At 41.5% G+C, this 25460-nt stretch overlaps 1 long non-coding RNA gene across 1 annotated transcript in view; it reads left to right on the top strand.

Moving 5' to 3' along the window:
- LOC146595068 (uncharacterized) overlaps positions 1-25460 on the top strand; it is a 558681-nt gene that overhangs the window by 158823 nt on the left and 374398 nt on the right. The window contains exons 5-6 of the long non-coding RNA XR_014896018.1: positions 9915-10002; positions 11072-11290. This is a non-coding gene — a long non-coding RNA (uncharacterized LOC146595068). The remainder of the gene's footprint in view (positions 1-9914; positions 10003-11071; positions 11291-25460) is intronic.

Genomic DNA, 25460 nt, shown 5'->3' on the forward strand with positions numbered 1-25460 from the left:
TCCCAGAGATAGAGATTCAGATTGCACAGAAGCCCTTCACCTAACACAGCCTTGCTGGGTCACACGATGAAGCCTGGGAGTTGCATTTCAACTGCTTCATAAAGCCCAGCTGCCACAGGTTGGCTGCTTCTGAAATGTGTCGTTGCCTGGGGACTGGGAAGAAAAGGAAGGAGAAAAAGGATCTCAGAAATTTCTGTACAACTGTTTTCTTGGTTGCTAAAACAAGTCACAAAGTCTCTGAAGAAAATATTTATTAAGCCACAGATGGCAAAGCTGAGCCTCAGATTTCCCTAAATCCTTAAGAGGATTGTGGTACAGCTTATAGGAGCATCTTAGTGGCTGGATGCTCAGCTTCTTATTAGAGATGTCATACATCCATACACCACAGTGACTTGAACAGAGAAAGTGTTTGCATATTAGCTTTGCTAATTACACACCTTAAATTAAGGTAACAGATAACTATTTTTTCTTTTCTTTTTTATAGTTGTGGAATGCTAGACTTTCATGTACAACATGGTAAATGGCAAGCCTATGAGTTTAGATATGTTATATGAAATTTCTTGATTTTTAACTATAAAATTGAGAGGAAGCGGTGATAGAAAGGAAAATGGTCAGAATAGTCATACCTCTATTTTGAACAAAGTGTAAAAAAAGCTGCCTGAGAGGATCCTACCAGATAAGTGTAGTAAGGTAAAGATATGAATTACTTTCATTAAAGTTACATGTCTTTTTTTTTCCCATAGATACCGTTCTCTTTGCACTCTCTTGTCTCTCCTTACATTCTCTGATACACCTTTCTTTGTTCTCTTGCTTTTATTCATCTTTATTCCTCCTTATTTTACAGTGAGGAGAGAGAAAGTCTGAAAAAGTGGTTGGAAAGGATCACAGTAATCCATGTCCAAGCTTGGCACGGGTTGTATTCTAGTCCTATTTCAGTTGTCCTCATCCTGCTCTCTTGTACGCTGCTGAGAGTCTCCTCTTTGCTTGCTGGCGTTGCTGACAGTGGCTGCTAAGTGAAATGTGCTCCGGTCAGACCGTAGTTTTGTCGAATGAGCCCTCATTCAGACTACAGCTTGTCTAGAAAAACCAAGGTCAGCTCTTCTGGWGAAGGATGCGGGGGAACTGTGGGAAACAGATTTTTAAAGGAAAAGCCAGTGTAACGGATTTCCATGTTTGTCAGTTTTTAGATGAGGGCAACTTGGGCATCTCCTGAATGAAAGAAAACAGGGGTTCAAGCGGATKGGAACAGAATAAGAGAGAGCAGAGAAACACCTGTCCTCTTCAGCTGGACCATGTATGGCGCAGAGTGTTTCTCAGTGCCAGTCTCTTGTTTGTCCTACCTATCCTTTATTTCTGGCAGAGAGTTTTGAGGGTAAGTGCTTCCTGGAGAAGGACTTGAAAGTTTGACTGTAGAGATTGTCTTCCCTTATTTGATTTCTGCTGCTTCAGGGAAACAAAAGTTTTGTGTGACAAAATTAATTGGATTGTAGGAAAGTAACGCTTGAGTTTATGTTAATGTCTTCTTCGCATCGGAACAATGGCAAATTTCAAATTATTACTAGCAGCCAAGCTCAAAGAAGACAGTCACATTATAAGCAGGCATACACTAGATTTGTCAGACTGCAGGTAACTGTTGAACTTAGGCTTTTGCAACAGCTTCTTAGATGATTTTTTTTTATATCCAATGAAAATTATAAGCAGCTTATTGTAGTGACGGTGTTCTTGTCTCTTCTGTCTTCTGGAGAGATTGAAGCACCAAACCACTCCGGAGATCTAGGCACAATCTGGCAATTCTGCTCCAGAAGAGGTGTGGAGACAGTGCAGCCGGGATGCGGGGTGGCTGATAGGGAAAACGAGGATTGCAATCTTGGATTGCAATAGGAGGTAAACGAAATGGGCGGTGTAGATACAACTAATGAATTCAGCAATGTTGAGAGTCACTTTTGAATTGCCACAATACTAAAAATGACAGCAACAATATGTTTGAAAGGCAGTTATAAATAACTGAAATAAGATCAGTTGGTGCAAAAATAAAGCACACTAAAAGTGTATGGGACTATGATTTTTTCCACTCCATAACAGAGATGAACCTCCCAAATTCATTGCTACAAGAATGCTTGTTGTTAGTTCACAGGATGAATAATATTTTCTCCCTGCAGACATCCCTGACTTCCTAGTTCACACAAAATATAGAAATACAAATGTTTGTTTTTGTTATTGACTTAAAGAATATATTCATTTTTTTAATGTCTGAAAATCCACTTAAACATGATTCTGACTGCCCTTCCTCAGGTATCAACTAAATACATTGGCTGTCTGGAGAGGAAAGGAAGAGATACATATTTTTGAACGGCAAAAGAATTTTGTGGTTTCTGGTTAGCTCTGAATAAGCCATCATGGATGAGATTTTCTGTAATAGCATGATTGATTGTGTCATGAGAAAATATACTATGCCAGACACAGATCATCTGTGATACAAAGCARCCGTGCAATTACTGAACTGAACTGTGCTGTGAGCATGGGCCACTTTGCCAGCTAAAGGGGAGAGCTGGTAAAGTTGTCATGGAATTTAAAGGCTGAATTGCAGAAGACTACAGTTGCAAATCTCTTTTGTTGGATGATTTGCGCTGTAGAAAAACCTTCTGAATRTTTATTGGAAGTAGCCATGTTCTGGAATTAGCAGGAGAATTCCTAGATCAGCTGCTCTTTGCTTCATTGCTATTTTTGTAGGACACTTTGGGACAATTGTATTCCAGCACAACTAGATGAATCTGTACCTTACACAAGTAAGGTTTTGTTCCTAGCGAAGATGTTATTACAGATTTGCTCAAGATTTTCCTCCCTAATTAAATGGGTGTCTTCCTTGACTTTGATCTTGTGAGTCATTCACCTAGAAACTACTTATGTTCTGCAAGACATCCTTGAATAAGTCCCTCAATTTGTTTATACCTGAAGATGATTTAATACTAAGTTAATGTTTTAGGGACCTATCTGATTCCCAGAAAAGCCAGTCAGAGACTTTTCACTGTCCCCATCTAACCAACYGGGTATAATACCTACTTATATTTAAATGCCGTTTACATTTGCACAAAAGAATTTATATTGCTTTCTAATACCATGGATGCAGAGCTTTTTATAGATTACTACCCCATAAATCATTAATCCTTACTTTTAAAGTTATTTTATGTTAGAAATGGAACAGAAAACAAAGCCGTAAGTACGGGCCTAAACCCTTCACATTTTGAGACATTCCAGATTCAGGCACCTTGAGCATAAACTTCATTCTGCGGCTTTGGACTCAAGACTTAACAGAAAATAAGCCCATTTTCAGATTCCAATTTGGATACATGGTAAATTCTTATGAGATCAGCTAGTATGATGGGCTTGTGACACTGGAAGAAGGTCAAAATCAGAAAAGGTGATTTCCTTGCTCTCTGCTGAAGAGAGGTAAAATTGATTCATTGCTGATATTTTAGGGAGACTTATTGCTAGAAACAGGAGAGAAAAGCTAATTCAGGCAGAAAAGCTTCCTGTTTTCTAAGTCAAATCTGTCTAATATTTAGCCATTGCCTTCAGTAGCTGTGGAATTAGTAGCTGCAGTTATTAGGAAAATCTGTCCTTGACTTTAGATGTCTCTAATGCATAGAAAATCCACCTTTTACTTGGGAACTGCTGGTTTATACAATCATTGGTGACATGCGCCTGTTTCATGAGGAGATCTGAAAAGAAAGTTTGGGAATTTAGGGTAGCCTGGGCTGTGACCGGCGTATTCACCTGCTTTGGCTGCTCCCTGTCACGGAGGCGCCCAGTTCCACAGTCTGCGGTCCCTGCCTCGCAGGAGTGGGTGCTGATGAAAGCATGGCTGCGTGATGAACACATTTGACAGCAAAGATAATATAATTAGTGCAAAACCATGTGGTAGAGGATCTAGCCCACACTGGGGACAGTACGGAGCCATACCACCCACAAGGGATCTCCAGGATGATAACTTAATTGAAAGGAGTTGCTCAAGCATGTACCACACCTGGTGCGGAGTTAGAAACTTCTGCTTCAGGTAATGTTTTAACAAGTTGTTTTCCTTTTTTTCAGTTGTCGCCTGAACTAGAAGATTCTCATGCTTGCTTATTGCACAGACACACCTCAGTTTATGCACCAAGCCTGTTTTGTTGTTTTTTTTTTAAACTTGTTGCATTTATGTTCTTGGACCTCTTCTGCGCTTCAGATCCCAATCCAAACGGTAAATGGGAGGATGCAGAAGACAGCCAACATGAGTGCACAGGTGGGAGGTGGAGTGTTCTCCTTCATGCCAAAGAACAGGAATCATATCTTGTCAATCAAGCTTTTSTCCTAGCTCCCATTTTTATAGAGATTATTTCTGGCAAAAATGAGTAYTGGATGTAAGGCTCCTAAATCTAGATTATATGTGCTAGTTTATAACAATTACTAAAAGCCCAGCATCGCACATAGTAAAAGGTTAAGCACAAAACCTAGTGGTCATATCAATGGTGTACACCAAAGTAAAATGAAGAAGATTGTTCTGTGCTACCTAATAACTYTCTCTTTCTGGAAGACACTCCTGCCTCTTTTTCTTTCTTCCAGAGAGGAAAGTTGCAGCATATCTGGGATAACTAATCTGAGCTATTTTGGACCAAGAGTGAAGACTCAATCCCAATGTCAAGTATTGACTCTGAAGTTCCTAGTCCATATGATGTGGAGTGGAGCTTGTATGYTTTGGGTAATATGCACTGTGGCTTTCTGCTGTGCTGAAAGAATTTACACAAAGGCAAAACTTTCCTCCACTGCACACTGTAGATGATGAATTGTGGTCTGGTATGATCTAGTTTGACAGAGTATCTGTGACTAATAAATTGATGCCTTCTGTACCACCTTCAGTTTCTGGATGACTTTAGGATAGGACTCCCGAAAGATGACTGCATGAGGCATGGGTCATGATGGCCTGCAGGGAAGAAGAATATTTTCTGTCACTGTTTTGAAGACAAGTGAATAAAAGCTATGGGAGTTTTGTTGTCCAAAAGAAACAGGGGATCTTGTCAGAATCTGTAAGTTGTGAAACTAGGTGGCAACCAGMCTCTACTATCTGGAGCAGATATTAATGCTAACCCTCTCTGGTTGCTGTTCACAATCTATGCCACTTCCAGACTTGATCTTACTCTACCAGGTCAGAAAAGACAGTGTTGTCATCCTGACATCATCAGAACTGATGCGATCTCACTCCTAAGAGCCTTACATATGCATTTAGTGGAAGGAGGCATAAAGCTGGAACTTTGTAAAAGCTGCTCTTAGAGTGCAGAAGAGTCTAAAACATCATCAGATGTATACAAGTAACCTACTTATGTTTGAGTGTRTGAGTGAGCATCTGTCTTTTCTTAATACCACTTTAAGAAGAGATCATCAGCCAACACAGTTAGCATAGCCTGTACTGTGCCCGTGCTGTGCACAGATGGACAGAGGTCAAGGTGAGCTGAGCCACTGCAGTGTTGTGAGTCATTCAACTAGAAGTTTTCCGTAAGGAGAAGAGAGAGGAGAAAACTTACAGCAAATGAGTCTATTGTCCTTACCCATCACTAGTCCGGAATGAGAGCATAGACCTGTTTCTTCATGAGAACACACAAYAGTGTTTCGTTTCAGTGCTGCTCAGCAAGCAGACACAAAGGTAGGCTAAATTCAGCATAAACCCCTGAGGCCTAACGGCTTTGGGAAAGTTAAGCACTGCTGAAAGCTCCTGGTGTTGAGTAGGGAGCCGCCTACAGTCACCCAGCGAAAACCACAGAGAGGAGGCCGAGGTGGTCTGACGGCAGCCCTCGGGTGGTAAAGCCGCAAAGACGCCAAGACAGTCCAGTTGGACATAACGAGCATTCCTCTACGGGAGTGGCAAAGGATACCTTCCTCCCTGCTCGGCCTCAAGATGTAGCCAAGGCTTATTTACTCTGTAATTTAGAGCTTGTTGTAATCCAAATGGAGATCTTTTTTGCAATGCAAGTAGGGCTGTACAGAATATAATACGTTTTATGTATCGCTACTGTTTGTTATGGCTGTGTAACTTATCACTCATCGCATAGACTGGATTGTGAAACACAACCTTTCAAACAGACTTTAATGCTCAGATCATGTCAGGAAAAGAATACGTTATGCTTATAATATGTTCTTCTCACCACAGTATTTTACAGTAGTCTGCATGAACCCCATTTTGCAGAAAAACATCCAAGGAATACAGAAAACTCCCCATCTTGATTCACGTGGAAAGGTTGTTTCTGATGGTTTAAAGTGAGCAGACGTTGGGGTAGACACTTCTTTGGTCATTTCTGATTGCCATTTATTTCATTACCCGAAGCTCCCACATCATACTGGCTGACAGACACCTATATGGGGAAGCCTAATCTCAAGCCCAGAATTCAGGCTGTTAGAAGATAATCTGCTCCTGTGATGCTCAGATGCTAACGTAAGTCTTTGCAGTTCAGCACAGCTTCAACACTCTGCTGGACGCTGCTCCTATACCGTGGTATAGGAACTGCAAAGCTACTCTGAAGGAAAAAAGGCTCCTCTCTCTTCTGCCTGTAGGAGGTGATCTAGGTTTGCTTGTTCTGTAATTTATAGCCTGTTGTAAATTAATAATCAGGCTCAATAATAACAAAATTAAAGTAGTGCCCAGTGAAGTGGGATGAAGTGGTTAATGTTTATTACATACCCTGATCCTGGACTTTGATCTCCTGACAACACCTGCCATTCTGCAGGTGACACGGCAGAAAAATGATTCTCTGCAGTGAGGAAAACAAGTGGTAAAGCGATAAATACTTCAGTCACTGTCAGTGGAATAGTGTGTCTCGTATGCAGCTCRAAGATTAGAGCGCTTTTATTAGTTGATTGCAGTTCTAGGAAAATGTGTGTGGAGTATTTCTAAGAAGTCTGGTTCTGCTAGTGCTGCTTACTGCCTAGCTGCTCCGGTGGTGCCTGCTGCATTTCAGAGGGCAGCGCAGCGCTGGAGCAGATAACCTGGAGAGACTGGCAGTCTCCATCCAAAGAGGTTTTCARGACTTGGCCAGAGTGGGTTGAGGAAGCGCGGCCTCTTCTGTAGCTCAGACCCAGCCCAAATGCCTTAAGACAGCAGTGRTTGTGGCTGAGCTGCTGTCATCATAAGTCGGTTCTCGGCAGTGGCGCTGCTGGTGAGAATGGTCACTGTGGGAGAGGAATGCTGGAGGAACACGCTTAGAAATCAATATAGGTGTTTGGCAAACTGAAATATCTGACTGTGTTGGAATTAGTGAAGCTATTTTAGCATTTCTGYTGCCAATATCCACTCTGGTAAATAAGAACTTCCTTTTTATTGATGTAATTGCAATCAGCAAAATGTTTTGTAGAAAGAGAAGTTCTGTGAATTGTGTATTTCTGCATTTTTTTTCTCTGATGCCATAAATKCAGTTGAGACTGGACATGGGCATCTGCTTTAGCTAGAGTCCCTTCATTTAATTTGAGCAGTATGATAGCACCAAAATAATATGAAAATGGTAGCAAATAGTCTGCATTTGTATTCTCCTGGTCTCACTAGCAGAACTTGCATTTACATAGATATGTAGTAGTGTAGGAGCCACCATTACTGACTGTTCCATAACATAAGCAGTTTTTCACTTTCTGTGTATAATAGGCAGAGCTTATTGCATTAGGAATACTAACAGCAGCCTACTTTTTGTTAAATAATCAAAAAACCTCAACAACTCCAAAAGTAATAGTCACCCTGGAGTAGCTGTTGTAAAGACGGTAGCAGTATAACTGTCAGTTTTGAAAATGCCGTTCAGGGACTTCCACAATTTATTTGCTGAATGATTAGGGAGGCTGTCAAAGTGTAAAAGATTTGGAAGTAAAGTCTCCAATGTTCAAAGCTACACGGCGTGTCAGAAGAGCAGTAGCAGTGCAGCTAAATCCTTGGTGATGTAAATAGCTGTCAGCTCTCAATTAAATAGGGATCTCTGCGTAATAGTGTTTCACCCTACCTTTTAAATATGTGAGCCTGTTATTTCCAATGCCAGAGCAAATCCTGACTGTACAGAGTGCTGCTCATAGGCTACTGCTTGTACCACTTGTTTTCAAAGCACAAAGTAGTGAACAGYAGCAGCAAAGAAAGTGTCTAATGCTTTTTGCTGCGGCCGAGCTGCATTGCCGTGCAAGGGTCAGACAAGACGCTCCCGGCGGACGTGCAGGGAGGGAACAGCCTGGCGCGGCCGGTCGGTGACCCTCGGGGTTGTGCCTGGCAGYGGTGACGCTGTGGCCTCTATCTCAAGTTGTCTGCTGGTCTTGGTAGCATCTGCTGCAGGCTTGTGASCCCGGTTGCAGCGCAGTGAACCGATTTCGAGCTTTCCCTGCTGCGGGCCGCGCTGCACGGGTACGGCGTGCCTGCTCTGTGGCCTCGTCATGGCGCTGCGCCCATGTACAGGCACACGGGGCAGTCCGGATTAAAACATACACTGAACAAACTTTACACTACTTTCTCCAAGAATCCAATTAAAAAAATATGCTTTCCATCACAAAGATGCCATCAACCCAACAAATGATACTTTATGTTCCCAGGACAGATCGTTAATAGTATTTCAGTCAAAATTTGATTATAATAATCCTAACCTGTTTAATATAGGCCCTGAAGAACTGGATGAAAATAATAACAATGCCATCATCAAGAAAGGGAAAAATTGATGCATTTGATACAGGGGTAGTTTAAACTAATTTCAACAGAGACTCTGTTAGGGGCAAATGTTTTCTATAAAGCTGGTCTTTCTGAACACCAACATTTATGAAAATCACATCCACTAAATCTGTGGATCTTTCTCATGAGTGTTTTATCTAATTTCAGCTTTGCTAGCACGTCATAGGGTTGTGTTTTTGGTAGGTTTCCAGTTGTCTGGTATAAATCCAGTTGCTTATTCATGGATGAAATCTGAACAAGATGGAAGATACTGCAATGAGTGGAATTACCTCTTGGCTTTGTTGAGCTGGTCTGGAGAGGGAAAGGGAAACAAAATTCTATTACAGATAATTCTCCCTCTTCAGTTTTATATATTTCCTTTCTCTCCACTCCATCCTTACAGTTTTCTCCGGGCACTTGGCAAGTCCACAAGTATCATTAATGTTGCTCCTTGGCTGAACATGAAATGCATATTTTTTGAACAAGACTGTTAACTCCTCCCTATCTTGCACCTCCCTGATATGCCTGAATCCTATTGGCGCAGTGCCTAGGATTGTACATGTTCTTGGAATATCCCAAGGGAAATCCCTTCAAACTTCTTTTCACATGACCTTATGATTGTTTGAAAGTGCCTGTTCTTTCAACTTCTCTCTTTTATCATCTGAGATTTGAAATTCATGTATTATATTGGACTTTGGAGAACTTTGCTTGGATCCAGGTGACTCCTTTTGGTCTGGGCATGAAAAACTTTACTGGAAACTATACAATACTTTTGGTCACTGGACTTTTGCCTTATAGACAGAATACAAACAATGAAAAGACACCAAAGTTCAGCCCGCAATCGTTACATATGGTTCTCCCACAATAAATGTAATGCCTTGTACGTGGTTCAAGGCTCACATATTTAAAGGCTGGAGAATTGCCTTCCTGATGAGTCAAAAAGCAGAATGTTACTATCATAGCTAATATGATTTTAATTAATTTAAAACATATTGTGAATAATTTGAACAATTACAGAGAAGCCCACATGTAAGTTACTCGATATATAGGATATTTTGTCTGCCATTGTAGTCTGTACTACTTCTTCATAAACCGTCTTGAGCAACAGTGTGCTAGACTGGTTAGGCCTTAGTACAGTGGTGTTGTGATTTATTGCACTCTCAGTTGCCATCCTGCAGCAATTACCAAAAGAGCTGATAATGGTCTGCAATTTATTTTCCAGAACTGGAAGTAGCTACCAGCAAGAGCCGCTCATAGGGAAAGGCAGTGGCTGTTTACCTGCTTTGCTCAGCCAGACCAGGCGAGGACAGGTCAGTGACAATCCTTGGAGAATATAGRATTAAGTACCAACTTCTTTCTTGATAACAACTGTCCCTTCCAGGATGGTGCAGTGGAACTCAACAGTGTAAAACTTCACTTGGGATTAAATTTCTGCAGAAGAACTGAGACCTGGCTGGAATAATGACAATGTCTCATACTTTCTCCATGCTAGTTCACTTGTATTGATTTAAGATATGTCCTTGATCCCAAGCATCAAGTGACAACACCCCCTGTTTTTAAGAGTTCACAGCTCTAGCTATTGGTGGAGGTTCCTTATAATGGAATTTACTGTAAGCATCTGTTATAGTTATATGGAGTCTTTATAATCCATGGGGTTTCCTGCTTTGAACTGATTTCTTGATGACCTTGCAGTCAATGTATTGAAGCTCAATGCACAGTTTTCACAATTTGAGCCTGCCCAGTTGTGACAACTGTTGGTCAGCTGTCAAAAACGTTCCGTGAGTCTCACTACAAAGGACAGATAGTAATCATCAGATCTGAGACTATTTCAACCTTATTGAAAGCTTTGGAGTTTCCTTGACTCTCAGCAAAGTTAGTGTGGTTTTCTGTAAGGGAAAGAGCTTACAGGCAAGAGAAAAATAATTTGACACAAGGTGTCATAGCCTAGATCTTGCGAAGTGTGTAGAGGAGGTCTTTAGCAATTAATAATCTAGGAACATCAGATAGCTCCTAAATACTTTGCAGCTTGAGAAAAAGTTTTTTATGTTCGTTAAGAAAAGGAAAAAGCTGGTCTATATTTTTCCTTTGGAGGATGAAACTGATTTTTTAAAAGTGCTGAGTTTAACTTAATGTACTTTCTGCCTCCTCTTCTGCTAGTTCTCCTTCTTGTCTTTTAGACTTCATGCTGTCTAGAGCAAGGATGGACTCCTAGCCTATGCTCAATACCTGGCATTTTGGAGGAGCAGTCATATTTGAAGTAATTGTGTGCTACTGAAGCATAATAAATACTGATTATGTTATTTCATGGTTTTCTCTGTATTAAGCTCAGTGTCTTAAATTCTGCAATGCTAAAATCAGTTTTTGTGTGCTTTATTTCAGAGAGAACAGTTAAATGGTTCGCCTTCATCAAAATGGACCATATTTATTCCTGTTAGACTGGAGCTGGAGAGAGAGGAAGGATTCCTGTTGGCATTCCCATTGGTAGAAGTTGGATCTTCCTCTAAACATAAGGATCTGGATCACATCTGTTAGCAGGACTGAAAGCAGTGCTATGTCAAGATTGTGTAACCACCAAGGATTTGCAGATGCTAAGCACAGGTAAGCAAGGACTCTGCATTATTACTTCTTTGTTCCCTCTGTTTTCTTTCACACTGACACTCCTGTTTGCCAGCACTCCCTCCTGCCAACTCCAGAGTCAACAGGAGTTGCACTAAGTATTCAGCAAGAACAGGAATATCAACTAGTTGGATGCACTTTCACTTTGACTGGGGGGCACAAGTATTTTCCCACCTTCCTTCTCCTCAGTACCAGCAGGTGCTCTTTTCTGCAGCTCATTTTGCTCCTAAATACTTCTGAAAGGCTATACTGAAGCTGCTTTTCAGTGAGTAACCAAAATAATCGGGTATTAATTATGGCTAAGAACAAGGTCCAAGGTGTGATTTGTTGTATTTCTTTGGTTCATCTAGAATAAATAGGAGCTTATCTGTGGGACTGTCTAGGTTTTGTACTTCTGTGATATCTGGAGAGTATAGCCCAAGATCTTAGAGGAAACTTTGAACCCACTATACTAGTTTAAACAGGTTTGTGGCCTTTGGCTCTTTAATCTTTCCCCTGGTTTACTGTTAGATTTGAGTGGTTGCCGCGTAGTGTAAAAGCCTGGAAATAGGGTATTAATCTTACAACTCTTTTTTAGATACTTTTCCCAGTGAGATTATTATACATTACACCTTGCCCGTCCCATTCTTATTTCCACTCTTACTCAGAATGAGAATGGAAGGAACTCAGCACTTTGCAAGAACAGATCCTGAAGCAGCAAAGCCCTATGAAGGTTTCTTTGTTTAAATGACTGCATGGCTTATTCTCATTAATAATATGGCTTTGCACTTACATAGGACCTTTCCAGTAAACATGTCAAAATGTTTTGCAAATTATAATTCTCAACAAAAAATGTATAATTGTGTCTCATTACTGTGGCTTCACAGAATAGGCTGTGCTTGAGCAGGGAGGAGGTTATGGTACTAAAATGCCCAAACTGGACTAAAAGAAAAATTAACCATTTGTCTGCTCTATTATGTAGTCCTACCAACCTTTTGCAGAAACCTAGATTTGAGTAATGGTTGTTTTGGGGTTTGTAATGTTGAAGAAGATTTAATTCTGAATAGATATATATTGGTACTTCTGTATTTTCTACAAAAAATATTTTGGACTTAAGAGAAGAATATATTATTATTAATGAGAGGTTGAAAATTTTAAAATTTCTTATGTCACTTAGGATCCTTGGTGACATCCAGTGATATAGAAGTATTGAAGTGCCCAAATCACCTTTCAAATTGGAAATTCAGCTTTTAAGTCACATAATGCTTTTAAAAACTCTACCCTGGATGGCAATGCTTTAGTCTTTTGCCCATATAATTACTGTTGGTTTAAGAATTCCAGTCAGAGCTCAGTTGATATGAAATGCATAAATAGAACAAATTAGTAATATACATGGTTCTTCCTATCTATGTTTGCATATAAAAATAGTACTTAAGATTTATGTCTGGTAGCACTGTTTGTCTTCAGCTGTGGTTTATGAAGAAAGTGGTTAGCATAACCACGCCCTGGTTACTCAACTAAATTTCATTTTGTTCCTTTTTTATAAGTAAAAATAAACAAGGCAAAGATAAACATGTTTCCCTTCATCCATAGATGGATGCAGTATCAAGGATTCCCCTAGAACACTAGAGGCCTTGAACTTAGTCCTGGTCTAAGGCCAATAACATCAATTTTTCTTTCTGAAATATTTTAAGATCTAAAGAGAACTGTCACTAATTCCAGTACACTGAGTTTGGGCCTAATTCAGATCCAGATAATCACTGGGAGCTGGTCCATCAGGAAAGCCTGAAGGAACTTTTAGCTTGGATGAGCAAGACAAAATGAAAGAGTTAAACAGAGTAAATTTGTGTGCGTCTTAGCAGGTGTTGTGTTCAACCAGTGCAAATCAGAGTAGGTCCAGTAGTGTTAGGGATTCCCATTTGGTTTCTTGAGTCCATGCTGTCTTTCCCCATTTTTGGTCTGACCCTAATACTTTGCCTCTGACAGACTTGCAAAGAGCAAAAACTGTATTTGCAAGTCTAATGATGTCGCTGAAACTGGTAATTACTATACGTTCTTCTGGAAGATCTATAATATAATTAGCAGCTGCTGTGAGTTGTGAGATGACAATGAGAGAAGATTTATGTGCTTGCTTTTAACTTAAGCTCAGTTTACTTCGATAAATACGATTCTGAGATAAGAATGAATGCATATTGTGTTGGCCAGTCTCCTCTGGGACGCTGAGATATGTCTTACCTTTTTGCTCCAATTATCCAAAATGATGTTGCTTTCCCTTTTTCTCTGCTTTGATTTCCTTTTTAAGTGTTCTCTACTGCCCTTGCCAGAGATGCAATTATCTCTACGGGTTAAACCTCTTGATTTTGGGTGGAGAAGCTCTGTAAAAGTGTTGCCAGTGTGGCGGCTTGATGAATCAAACTTTCTGTCCTTACATAACTTCTTTCATTAAAAGTCCCACCTGTTAGTCTGAAGATGCGTTGGCTGGTCAAGAAAGAAAAGGACTGAAACTAGGGAGCTACTGTCCTGCTCTGCCTAGTTGCTCACCATTGCTGTGCTGCCCAGGCTTCTTGTTGGTCTACCCCTTGGCGTCTCTGAGCATCCTGGTGTCCTAGCACAGAGAAGATATCCACCTAGACTTCCCGAGTACTTAGGTCAGCTTACCATACATAAGTGGCTACCTTTAGAGAAACATTTCCCATCTCTCTAGACTTCACTGAACAGAAACTGGCCAGAAGTAGAAGTGAATGGCCTGTGAGCAGAGCCTTCACACACCTTGAAACTCAAGGCAGGAACTCAGCTGGCACCTCATAGGTTCCTGCACAAGCCCAGAGGGTTCCTGGTGTTTAAAGGCCAGCCTCACTATGGCTGAGTGTGCTTTCTGACACCAAAGTGATGTCCAGGTCTGTGAGAAGGCCCTCACAGAGATATCATGCATGGGCACTGCAGCAGGAGCAATGAAGTCTATTCCTCTGCTGAGGAAGAAAGAGGGAAGAGCAGAGGGAAGAGGAGGTTATGGAGATGGAAACTCATGTTCTGTCTCGTCTTCCTCACTTTCCACTTTGCTCTGGTATGGTGAAGACAGACCTATTTTATTGCCTTTCCAACCCTCTGTCCTCAGAGGGGATCAGATTTGCAGCTACAGTCTCAGAAGGGCAAAGTGGAGTGAGCATCGAAATAGCAATACAACTGAATAAATAACTGAAGCTAATAAAAGGCCGTTTGCCTGAAACGTCCTTATTAGTGAGCTCCCTGCATGAGGAATAGCTCCACAACCTGCCAGCCTTCAGCTCTATTGTACCGGTGTTTGTGCAGTTCAGTGATTAGAAACAATACTAGATGTACTTACGATAAACTCTTTGTTGGACCTCTAATCTCTGCGTGGCTGGGCTCTTTTGAAATGTGAAAGCAGACTACGTGCTGTGCAGCACTATACATCTGGGTTAGGTAATGATTAAAACGCCAAAGATCATGACAATAATAATAATAATGATGATGATAAAAATAAAATGATGTAATTGAAAAATCTCTTATGTTCCCTTTGCTTAGGCTGAGCAATTTAGAGACAAACTCCCAGTTCCCAAAAGTCAGATTGGGAAAGAAATTCCCACACAGCAAAGCTAAAGGCAGGGGTATCATTTATTTAATTATGGAGCTACTTTTCTGGGGGAAGAAGGAGACACTTCAGCTTATTGCTTTTAAGTTGCCTGAAGTGCAGAGTGAGCTAAATGGTGATAATGTGGCCTTGAGTCTGGGAAGGTAAAAGGGGAGGAAACTCTTGATTGCTGTTCTAGCTATTTATAAAAGCACCTCTGATTTCTTCATGAATGTTTCCGAAATGCTGCAAGCTTGTCCCCAATTCAGACAGAATTTAGCTTTTTTTTAAATGAGATTAGACCTGGTGCAAGTTTTTCTACTGATTTTGATAGTATTTTGGAAAAAAAAAAGGATAATAAACCCTAGCCCCAATATTTTCTAGTTCAATCTTGTCATAGCAACATTGCTCTCCCYAAAAACTGTAGGATGATCTGGGTCATCCAACTCATGCTGAACTCTTTCCATTCAGATTAGATCTGTGGTGAAAAAAATCAGAGGTGATTACTCAGTAAATATAACACATCGTCTGTTCTGGATATTTCAGCTGCACTTGTATTTGTTCCAGATCTCTGGTACAGGATGCTTAGAAAAACTGCATGGTATTACAGGCCTAAGTAAGATTTTTATCATTTTAATTTTACAAATTTTTTTATTAATATAAATTAAAAGGAGCAGGAAATTTAAGAAAATAGAGGCCATGTCAACACAGTTCAGTTTCTCAATTTGTCATCTTGTCTCAGTTCTGTCTGGAAGAGCCTGAAGAAGGCCCTATGGCCAACTTGTCATCTCTAATCTTCCCTTCTACTCTTAGCGGATATTTCATTAACACTTTTTTAGAGTTTTATTTATTTATTTATTTTGCAACCTACATACATGCTGAGGCAGCAGCTAGTTTGCTTCTCTTCCTCTTTTTCACTCACTCCTTGCTCTCTGTTACATGAGAGTGAGGTTGGTTCTTCTGGCACCAGAGTCTACAAATCACAGCAAAAGGGATTGTTGCAGTTTTCATAAATGTGGTGTTACTTGAAAATTATAGAGTGCAGCTGCTTATTGCAGTTCAGTGCAATGGCTGTAAATTGGGCCCTGTATCTTTCTGGTGACAGTCAGTCCTGCAACAGGCCTTTTAGGAAATTGGAAGGGAAATTAAACAAGAGCAAGGGGGTAGCTTTCCTTTTATCTTTGACATGCCTTCCTGAAATCCTTATCTGTCACGTTCAGGCAGAGATGTTACTGAGTTGATGGTGGATTTAGAAGTTGCCTGTTTCTGAAACTCCAGACTGCTGATCCTGCACACTGTTTGAGGCAGATTTGTTGACAAGGTCTAGTTACACACGAAATTTTCTGAATGATGTACCAGGATGACATGCCACCAATGGCTTGCATTATTTCTCCATATTTAGCGTTCATTCTTTTATAAATCAGCTAACTCAAGCCAGTCTGAACGGACCGAGCTGAACATGCTGTGGCCACAGGTAGGGAAAGGTTTGCGGGGAGCATGAAGTGGTCAGTGAAGGAAGGCTACATGGTGACTTCATTCCTCTCTTGCATAGGGAAGAGATAAGCTTACTGACCTCTCTAACACTCCCTGTGTCGGCTCCCTGGGCCGTGGATCCCGCCGTGCCGCAGTAAACCGGTCTGGCTGCTTCCTTACCCCTCCTTGCAGGGAGAACGTGGAGAGAGGCAGAGCCGTGACTGTCTGCTCTCCTTGCTCGCTGTGCCAGTACCTCCAACGGCAAGTAGTGCAAGGGAAAGTTATAAACTATTCATCCCACCTTCCCGTCCCACACAAGGAAAGCAGTTGCAAATGCAAGGTGCATTACTGAGACTCCATGCCTTCTCGGGGTGATGCATCTTACTCACCACACTCTGTGCTGGGATGTGCCCAGTCCTAATCCAGCCCTGCAGTCCTGGCCTTCCTTCAAGTTTGGTTTGATGGGAAGGGCTCCTCACCTAACCTAACCTTCTCCTCACCACAGAACTTAACCTCAGATGAACCCATGCTGACACTCATGAAGGCAAAAGGCCTCTGTCTGGAAAGGCCTTTTAGTATCTGTTCTGCAGTAGAGCACTTGTTAATTCTGGCTATGACAGTTCCTCTAGGCTCCCACCTCTGACACTCCCAATATAAAGAGAGTTTAAACAAGCAGGTACCCTTAAGGGTGGGAGGGATGCTCAGGTTTATCACTTGGCCCCACCCCAGATGCAGGCCTGGTCTCCTCCAGGCCCTGTTTGAGCAACCAGGTTCTTTCCCCCTGTGCGGTAAGGGCCTCCGTGCTGCGGTTTGTGTCACTGAGCAGCCTCTTGCTCCTTGGTATCCTCTCCTGCACGAAAACAAGCAGGTAGAGAGCCACCTTCTCACACTGCTTGGAGAGAGTCAGTTGATTCTACAAATACATTAAATGGTGGATTTAACGCCCTCCAGCATCTCAAAACCCAAACAGAAACCTGACCTTGAAACACCTGTATGTCTGCAGTGCTGCTTCTGTTACTGCCGGTGGAACAATGCCTTGCCTGAAAGGCAGGATGACGAATCCTTAGACACGCCTGGTGAGAACTGGCGCAGAGCCCTTGTTTTACTAAGCACCCTGCCAGGGCAAAGCCTTTCTCACTCAACCATTCCCTGTTTAAAGGCACATGAACAWGTTAAAAGATACAGTTAAAAGCACTGTTTTCCTTATCTTTGCTATTAGTATTGCTTTTGATTATTCCAAACGGTAGATCCTAAGAGACCAAATTTGCTTTTAATCTGTAACAACACATGCTTGCTTTTCACTAAGCCCAARCAAGGAAAACATGTAACTCAATTTCACTTCCCTCTGTCCCCTATTTGTTTTCGTGTACGAGCACAGTGCTGCAATATTCAGGCTGTGGATGATGCCAAGGAAGATTCAAGTCCAAACTGAGAAGCTGTTTTCGCTAGAGTTTAGAAAAAAAAATACAGAAAGCTTTCTATTGCTCATTTTATTTCATTTTTAATAAATCTAAATTTTGGGTCAACTCAACCTGACAGTGTTTATCTAAATAAAAAAGCAGCAGTTGTAGGAATGAGAGCTGAACCTTAAATCAGAGAAGGAGGAGACTTTGATTATAATTTGGCTAGGAAGAAGGAAAGCTTCTAAAGCAATAAGATTTAGAAGCCTTCCCATATTCCCACTGAAGTGAGTATAAGTTTTATAAGTGCCTTTAAAGGAAGCAGAATCAGACTCTAAATTAGTGATTCTGCATTACTTTATAACGCTTGCTTAAATCTAGTGCTTCTCGCTGACTTCATTTTTTAGCCAGAGTACTAACTAGAGGGGTTATTTGGAGTTGTCTTAAACCTATATGCTACTAAATGATTTACTAGATATCTAGATACTTATAATCCTGGAATTAGACTTACTGGGATATAAATCCCTGTAGCTCACAAGCAGTTAAATAAGACTAAAAGGAAAAAGAAAAAACCGTCTAATCCTTTCCATGCTAAGGTATATAATAGCACAAAATTGGAAAAATCCATCTTCCACACCGAATAAAGAGTGATTACAAATGAAGGCAAGAACATTATCCAAAAATATTAGGAGCTAGAGAAGTAGCATGATCAAGTAGAGCAACAAACAATTTCTGAAAGAAAGGGAAACTTCATAAATATTCATGTATGCCTTTTAATGGGTCTGCACCGGCACTAAGTAGAACTCCTCTTGCGCATGTTTTATCAAAATTCTCAGTGAACCCTATTCCATACCTTTATTGCAAGGCTTTCCTTTTCCCATATCAGCAGAGAGTATGCARAGCTCTCATGAGGATAGCAAAGCTGTGGGTCAGATTTGCTAAAGTCTATGAAACTCCTGCCTTACTGTTTGCAAACACGGACTGAGTTGCCCGAGATGGGTATTAGCTGTCTGCCTCCAAAACCTGCTTCAGGCAGGAGGAAACTGCCAAAGGGCTGCAGTGGCGTAAGAAGCAAGCCCTGTTCATATCCGTGTTGCTCTGTGTTTCCRGCCAAACACTGGGATGGTTAGATGCATCGTTACAGTTGTGTTGTGCAGAGGGGCAAACCGACCCCATGGGCTTTGAAGGGGGAAATACAACTGTGTGAAAGTGGTSGAGCTGGCAAAACTTACTCTGAAGAACCTCAGCATGAGTCAGTGCTGATACAGAATACTGCACAGTACCAAAGAAATGAAGAGAGAAAGAAAGTTGAGGCTTCCCTAATGGTCTGTGCACAGCTCTTGCTGAAAGGGGGCAAATGCTGCGGGTTTGACAGAGTATGTGAGTCATCAGGCACGGCAGTGTCTCTCAAARCAGTGGTTATTGTATTCCCTGCCCTTGTCCTGTGGGAAAGGAAGTGATATGCTCCCATCCTCATTCCTGAAGTGTTCCTGGAAGAGCCCACTGATGAGCTGACTGTGGTACTTCCAGGACTTCGGTCCTTCTGAGAGGGATTGTACAAATATTTCATGCGTGTCAGGTGGGCTGAGGAGAAAGAGAGAAGCCTAAGTACAATTGATTCTGCCCTTGCTCTGCTATACATCCTTATCACCTTAACACTGCAGAGCTTTGGCTGTGTCGCGCAGTCCTGATGTTAAATAATTAGAAGTAATTCTCTCAGTCAGGTGACTTGTGTGTGAATAATGACAAATACTGCGGGACCTGGCCCTGCACTGCTCTAGTATAAATGTGRCTTTGCACAAGTAGTCACATTCATTTGCAACTAGTGGATGTATTACTTTGATCATTTAACAAAACAAGCAGAGACAGGTAATTAATTGTGGCTAGTAAGTGTTTGCCCAGTATTTACAAGTTTGAGCAGATCACGGTTATTCTGCCTCTGGGGCTGTCTTTGCATAATTTCCTTTGTTTGGTGATATAATATGCATTTCAGACGCCAGGGAAGAGTCRTATAATAATTTTATGGTGGAACCTGTGTGTTTACTAATACCCATATACAGGGTGTGTGAATGTATTTGCAGCTAGTCTCTGCCCACTTACCTGGTATTGTGTATCGTGGAATGGGAGCAGTGGGCTCCTGCCCATTTCAGGAACCAGCAATATTCCTCGGCCAAATGCAGTATGCTAAAATCATATGCTACCCAAATCACTCCAGATCTCAAGGCAATTTCTTGTGTTTTGCCCATCAATAGATGATTTAAATTAGTGAGTTGCAGAGTCAGCATTTCCCTCGATAAATCTTACTTTCCAGTACACATTACTGAAATGGAGAAGATCAGATTTTCCCCCTAACCACACTACAAGGTACATGTCTTTCTACACTGGTGCCATAGTATTACTCAGTAGAGAGTGCCTTTTCTGTGAGCCCGGAGGATATGTGGCAAAGCCACCACTGACTGCAGCTCTTTTGAAACTTGATGGATGGTCCAAAGAGTGCCCTTAGAATTTCGTTCTTGGAGATGCACATTTTAAGTGCTCCTCCAGCAGATACCAATGAGAGCAAAGGCAGATAAACTTCCTTTGCATTCCACAAGAGGTCCCAGCTGGTCTTTTTCTTCCAGCCATGACCCTGGGGCAGAAGGCGATGCTTTCTATTTCCTCTTACAGTATGCAAAGCAAAATATTAATAAGGCTTGAAATAGCTATTCTTCTCCATGTATAGTTTAGGGGGGGTTCCCTAAAAATCTCATTGGATGCAGGGTGGCCTAAGACTGTCTAAGCACTTTGGCTGAAATCTATTTAAAGTTTTATCGCAGGGCTTTGCACTTGTATGAATTTCACCTATAGTTTCTATTTCACCTATATTACAGAATTTTAAGACCAGCAGGAACCATTATAACCATCTTGGCTAGCTCCCACAAGCCAGAGGATTTCACTCAGTGACTCTTGCATTGAGCTTGCGGTCGAGCTAGAGCACATAGTTTAGTAATACATCCAACCTTGATTTAAAAACTCAAGGGACAAGGAATTTGCCCTGGATAGTTTACTGCCAGTCCCGGCTTGTTCTTGTAGATCAGTAATCTGGCTTATAGAACTCAGGCTGTACAAAAAGAGGAAGCAAGTTGTAATGGCCTCTCCTTTCACAGCCCCCTATATTACCTCAGTCGAGACTAAGACCTACATGTATTGAGATTTATTTCTTACGAATCAATGCACCAATATTTTCAAGATTTCAGAGGAATAGTGCATTAAAATAAGACATCCTGAGTACTAGAGTTCTGTCTTTAAAATATTTACAGTGATATTCCTATATGTTATACAAAAATATAATTTTCGCTGCAGTTGAAGTGTTTATTTGTATACTTGAAGGCCTGACTGCGGGAAATAGTGAAGTTGAAAAAGACTCATGTTATTTAACAAGTCAACACAGAACTAGAAGCTGACAGTTTGCTTTCTAAGAAGAAAGTGTGCATTGAGTGAGCTGAACGGGTGTCTTGAGCTACATCAGCTGTGCTGCAGTCAACCTCTGTGTAAGTAAACCTGTAAAAGGCACCGTGTCCACAATGTGTCTTATCCTCCAGTCAAACTCCCTGCGAGCTTGTTCTTCCGAAAGTCTGTTGAGTTCGTTCCCCTTATTTCTGTGTTGGTAAAKGGGATCCCAGTATTCAGACTGAAGCCTCACCTTGTTCATGTTTGCTTGTTACGGGAATGCRCAGCACAAGTTGTGGAGCAGTGCTCTCAACCTTTGCTGACCCATTGGCAGTAGTATTTTGGCAACTAGCATGCTTCAGGCAACGTCATGTTTTGGAGCACGGCAAAAGTGTTTCCTTCGGTCAGAAAGCAGATGAAGGGCTCTACAGGCAGCACTGTCCCGAGGCCATACTCACTCTCCCTAGCAGGAATCAGTACAAATAGGGGCAGGGCACCAAAAAGTTATGTAACATCAGACAAGTGCAGGTTAAGGTCCTATGATAATGAAATAGAGGTTGCCCATAGCAGCGATCACTCGCCTGAATCGTCTTTTTTTTTTTTTTTTTTTTTTTAATCGGTAAATGTCTTATCAAAGTTCAGAAGAGAAGCCTATACTAACCAGCATGGCGAAGAATACGTTATCAGCTGGAACTTAAGTTAATATTTGCCCATTTATCTAAGGCTTTGCTTGTGGATCAGAAGAATAATTGCATCAATAACAATTGATTAGCCATTAATATCTGTAACAGCTGTTAACCCACTGTGAACTTGTAAATGGGCTAACTGGTATAAAACTGGCAGAGTGCCATTTGCCTTCAGCAAACCTTTAAGAATTTGCCCTGGGAAGTGATCAGGGACACACTGCTCATCTGCAGGGCTGCTGTTGCATCTCACAATGTGCGGAGCCCTTGAAGTGGGAGCCTTATAGCCAATGGTTTCCTAAATAATCATTTTGTCCTGAATCATGATGAAAACTTGAAATCACAGAAGATATACAATTAGAGAAAAATTTTTGACCCCGTTTTTGGCTGGATCAGTTGTAAAGTTTCTCTTTGATAATTTTAAGCATCTCTTCTGCTTTGTTTACTTCAGTTTTTACTAAATGAAAAATTCTTTCCTCCTGAAAAATAGAGCTTCTTTGAACTATCTGAACTTGAACTGAATTCATATTTGTGTTATTAATAGCTTGGTGTTTCATTGGGAAGAACTAAAAGAATAAAAATTAAGATCCTGTGTAAGTTTATTCATCGTGCAAGTATCTCTTATTTCAATATTTAGCTGGTATTGAGACTATAATCTTTGTGTGTCTTTGATAAGGCACATTTAGCATAGTGTGTAAGGTACTTGCCATTAAAATGTGTCATTTAGTAATACAGTTGTTCTCTGTGCTTGTATTACAGTATGTCTGAATCACCAAATTATGCTAATTAGTTTTAATGGTATGTAAATGACACCATTATGCATACATTCATATGTGCACAAAGGAGACTCTAGGACAGAAAAACATATTGACCACAGCTAACTGGTAAAGGAAAGAAAAAGAGTCTTCATGTGGAAATAAAAAATTAGATTAAAAATCTCCCTTTTGCTTTTAATTTCAGGATTGATGCATGTCTTAYGTTATGTGGGAACAAGATTTCAGCACCTCTGAGAATTGTTCCCTAATAGCAACAGACGCCCTTAGCATCATGTTCCCCAACAGAAATCCCACTGACACTGATGGGACCCCGCTTCTACCCGAGGTCTTTCAGCATGGGGTGCACCGGGCGCTCTCTCGCAGGTGTGGTTCAGTCTGACCCCTCAAATGACAATGAGTGAGAATTCTCTCAAGGCTTCGATTATTTCCATCTGCTAAAGGAAGGATGCACTTGACACAGGTGTCTGCTGGCCTTTTCAGCACTAAATGGCTGATCTCCAGCTGGCTCAGTGGTGGGACTATTCACACAGGAAGGGGAAACATGCTTGCATGCACGCTTCCTTTTACAGCTAAACCTCATGCCACAAAGAACCTGTCAGAGATATTTCAGCATYGTTCAGGTTCAACTGTTCATCTAAAGTTTGACACAGGTATTAGCTGCTCATTTTATCTTAAACAGTGTGGAAGAGCTGGCTATCATTTGCACTAAACTCTGAAATCATTAGCCCCAGAGCAATCGSTCTTTTATTTCTTTCTTTTAAAATGAAAAAAACCCAACACACTCTAGCTTTACTTTTCAATTTTTGCAGTTTCATTTATTTTTTCCCTAACAGGGACAAGCCTTAAGCACAGGTGGCTGCAATGGTTCTTTATTTCTGCTGATCGCTATTGACCTGCCAACTGGCTATTCTCTTGGTAATAGTAAACAGGTTCCTAATGGTTAAACTTCCTTCCATTTAAATTCTGTAGTCCAAAAATAATCTAGTATTTTATTAGCCAGGGAACATATTATTAAACACATACATCATTCTTACCAGAGTGTACCTCTGTAAACCTAAGTACTTTTAAGTGAATATTTTAGGTTTTGTTGGTTTTTTCTTTTAAAAATTTGAGGATAGGACTCCAAGCAATGGAAATTACAAAGTGAATTGAATGATTGGTATGTAAGAAGAAGGCCTGGGAGCTAGAAGCTAAACACAGTTTTGACAGGGTGTTTGGAACTGCATGAGAAAGACTATCTGACAAGTAGCAGGCTCCGTGCTGGCTATGGTAGACTCAGAAGTCAATAGCTGATTTYGAGGAGTATATTTCTGTGGATTATCTTGGTTTATATGAGTTATGACACCTAGATTTTTTATTGTTTGCTATTTACATTACTTGTTTAAATTGTAAAAATCCATCATACTTTCTGAGCTATTAGAAGGAAGGAAAGATGTTCCTGGCATCGGCTAGATGACCCCTTGAGTTAACTGACTGGAGGAATCAGAGCTCTCGTATGTCAGTGTGATCTGGGAAGACCCCTCCTGGTGTGGCCGAGCCATATGGAATTTATATCGCCGTTGCTATATGGGGCTTTACTCCACGCTATGGTAACGCTCTCGTTGACTTTCTGAATCCTTGCGAGTGAGCGTTAGCGCTCGTGGGGCCGACAGACTGATAGGGCGGGCTGGGCCGAAGTCCAGTCCGACAGGCTCTGGTCAAGCTCTTGCACACGCTGCTCTGCCAGAGGACTTCAGCCTTCACCTGCAACACCCTTGTTTTTCCATTACTAAGACTTCCCTAAACACGCAGAGCCAGAGAGGCGCGTTAACATGCCAGAAGGCACAGTGTGTCTCYGTAACCAGGAAGCGTGCTCAGGGAATAACAATGCGTAGAGCTGGGCAGGTTTGTTTTTTCATCTGGGTTAATCCTAGCCACCTTGGCTAATAGCGTGTAGGTCACCTAAAACGTTACAGAAGTGCACTGTAGCTGGCCGGTGTTTCAGAATTTCCTTTGTGGTATTATGGAAAAAGACACAGTTTACGTTTCCTCTCGTTGTATCGCTTGGATACATCCGAGCGGGTGCTCTCCGGTCCTGCCGCGCTCCTCTGGAGATGCCGGCCAGCGGGAGAGCAGCGGCCCCTCTCCTCCGGCCAGCCCGCTGCGGCGGCGCGACGGTACGCGCGGCCGTAACGCGCACCGTCCGCCTGCCTGCCGCTTCTCTTTCTTTCCTTTTGTTTTGCAAAATAGGTCCTTACTCTGCCTTGAGGGAGATGGATTTTTCTACCTTTAGAAATTTTAACTAAAAAAAAAAAAAAAAAAAAAAAAATCTAGATTCTTCGGTTCTTCAAACTGTTCATGGCCACAAATACATGAATCTTTTGCCTCTCAGTAGAGGAGGAGGCTCAAGGGGGGGTTGTGAACTAAGTGGTATGAAGATCAAATGGCCTCATCTAGAAATTATGTCTGGCCAAAATGTTTTTTTTTTCCACATTAGCAGCTCTTACTGACAAAGGGCCTCTTAGTCCTCGACCAGTTTTTCTCTGAAAACAGTAGTGTGTTTGGAAATTTTCTTTGTTCTCTTTTAAGAAAAGTTCTTCAAAATCAGGCTGCCGTTATTCATCCATCCCCCTAAATCCTTATAAAATTAAAAACCTGTATTTCTTAGCAATTTTTTAGTATAAAACCACACTTCTTCGGGCCCCGTGAGCCCTTCTGGTGCAAAATGAAAACAAAACCCGGTGGAGAGGGCTGGCGAGGAGGTGGCCGGGGGGTAGGGCCGGTGGGGCGGGCCCCCTTGCAGAGCGGCCGGCGGAAGGGCTCTCCGGGCTGCAGAGCAGGCAG

This window comes from Rhea americana, unplaced genomic scaffold (assembly GCF_003343005.1).
Source record: "Rhea americana isolate MKP2758 unplaced genomic scaffold, rheAme1 scaffold_24, whole genome shotgun sequence".
NCBI lineage: Eukaryota > Metazoa > Chordata > Aves > Rheiformes > Rheidae > Rhea > Rhea americana.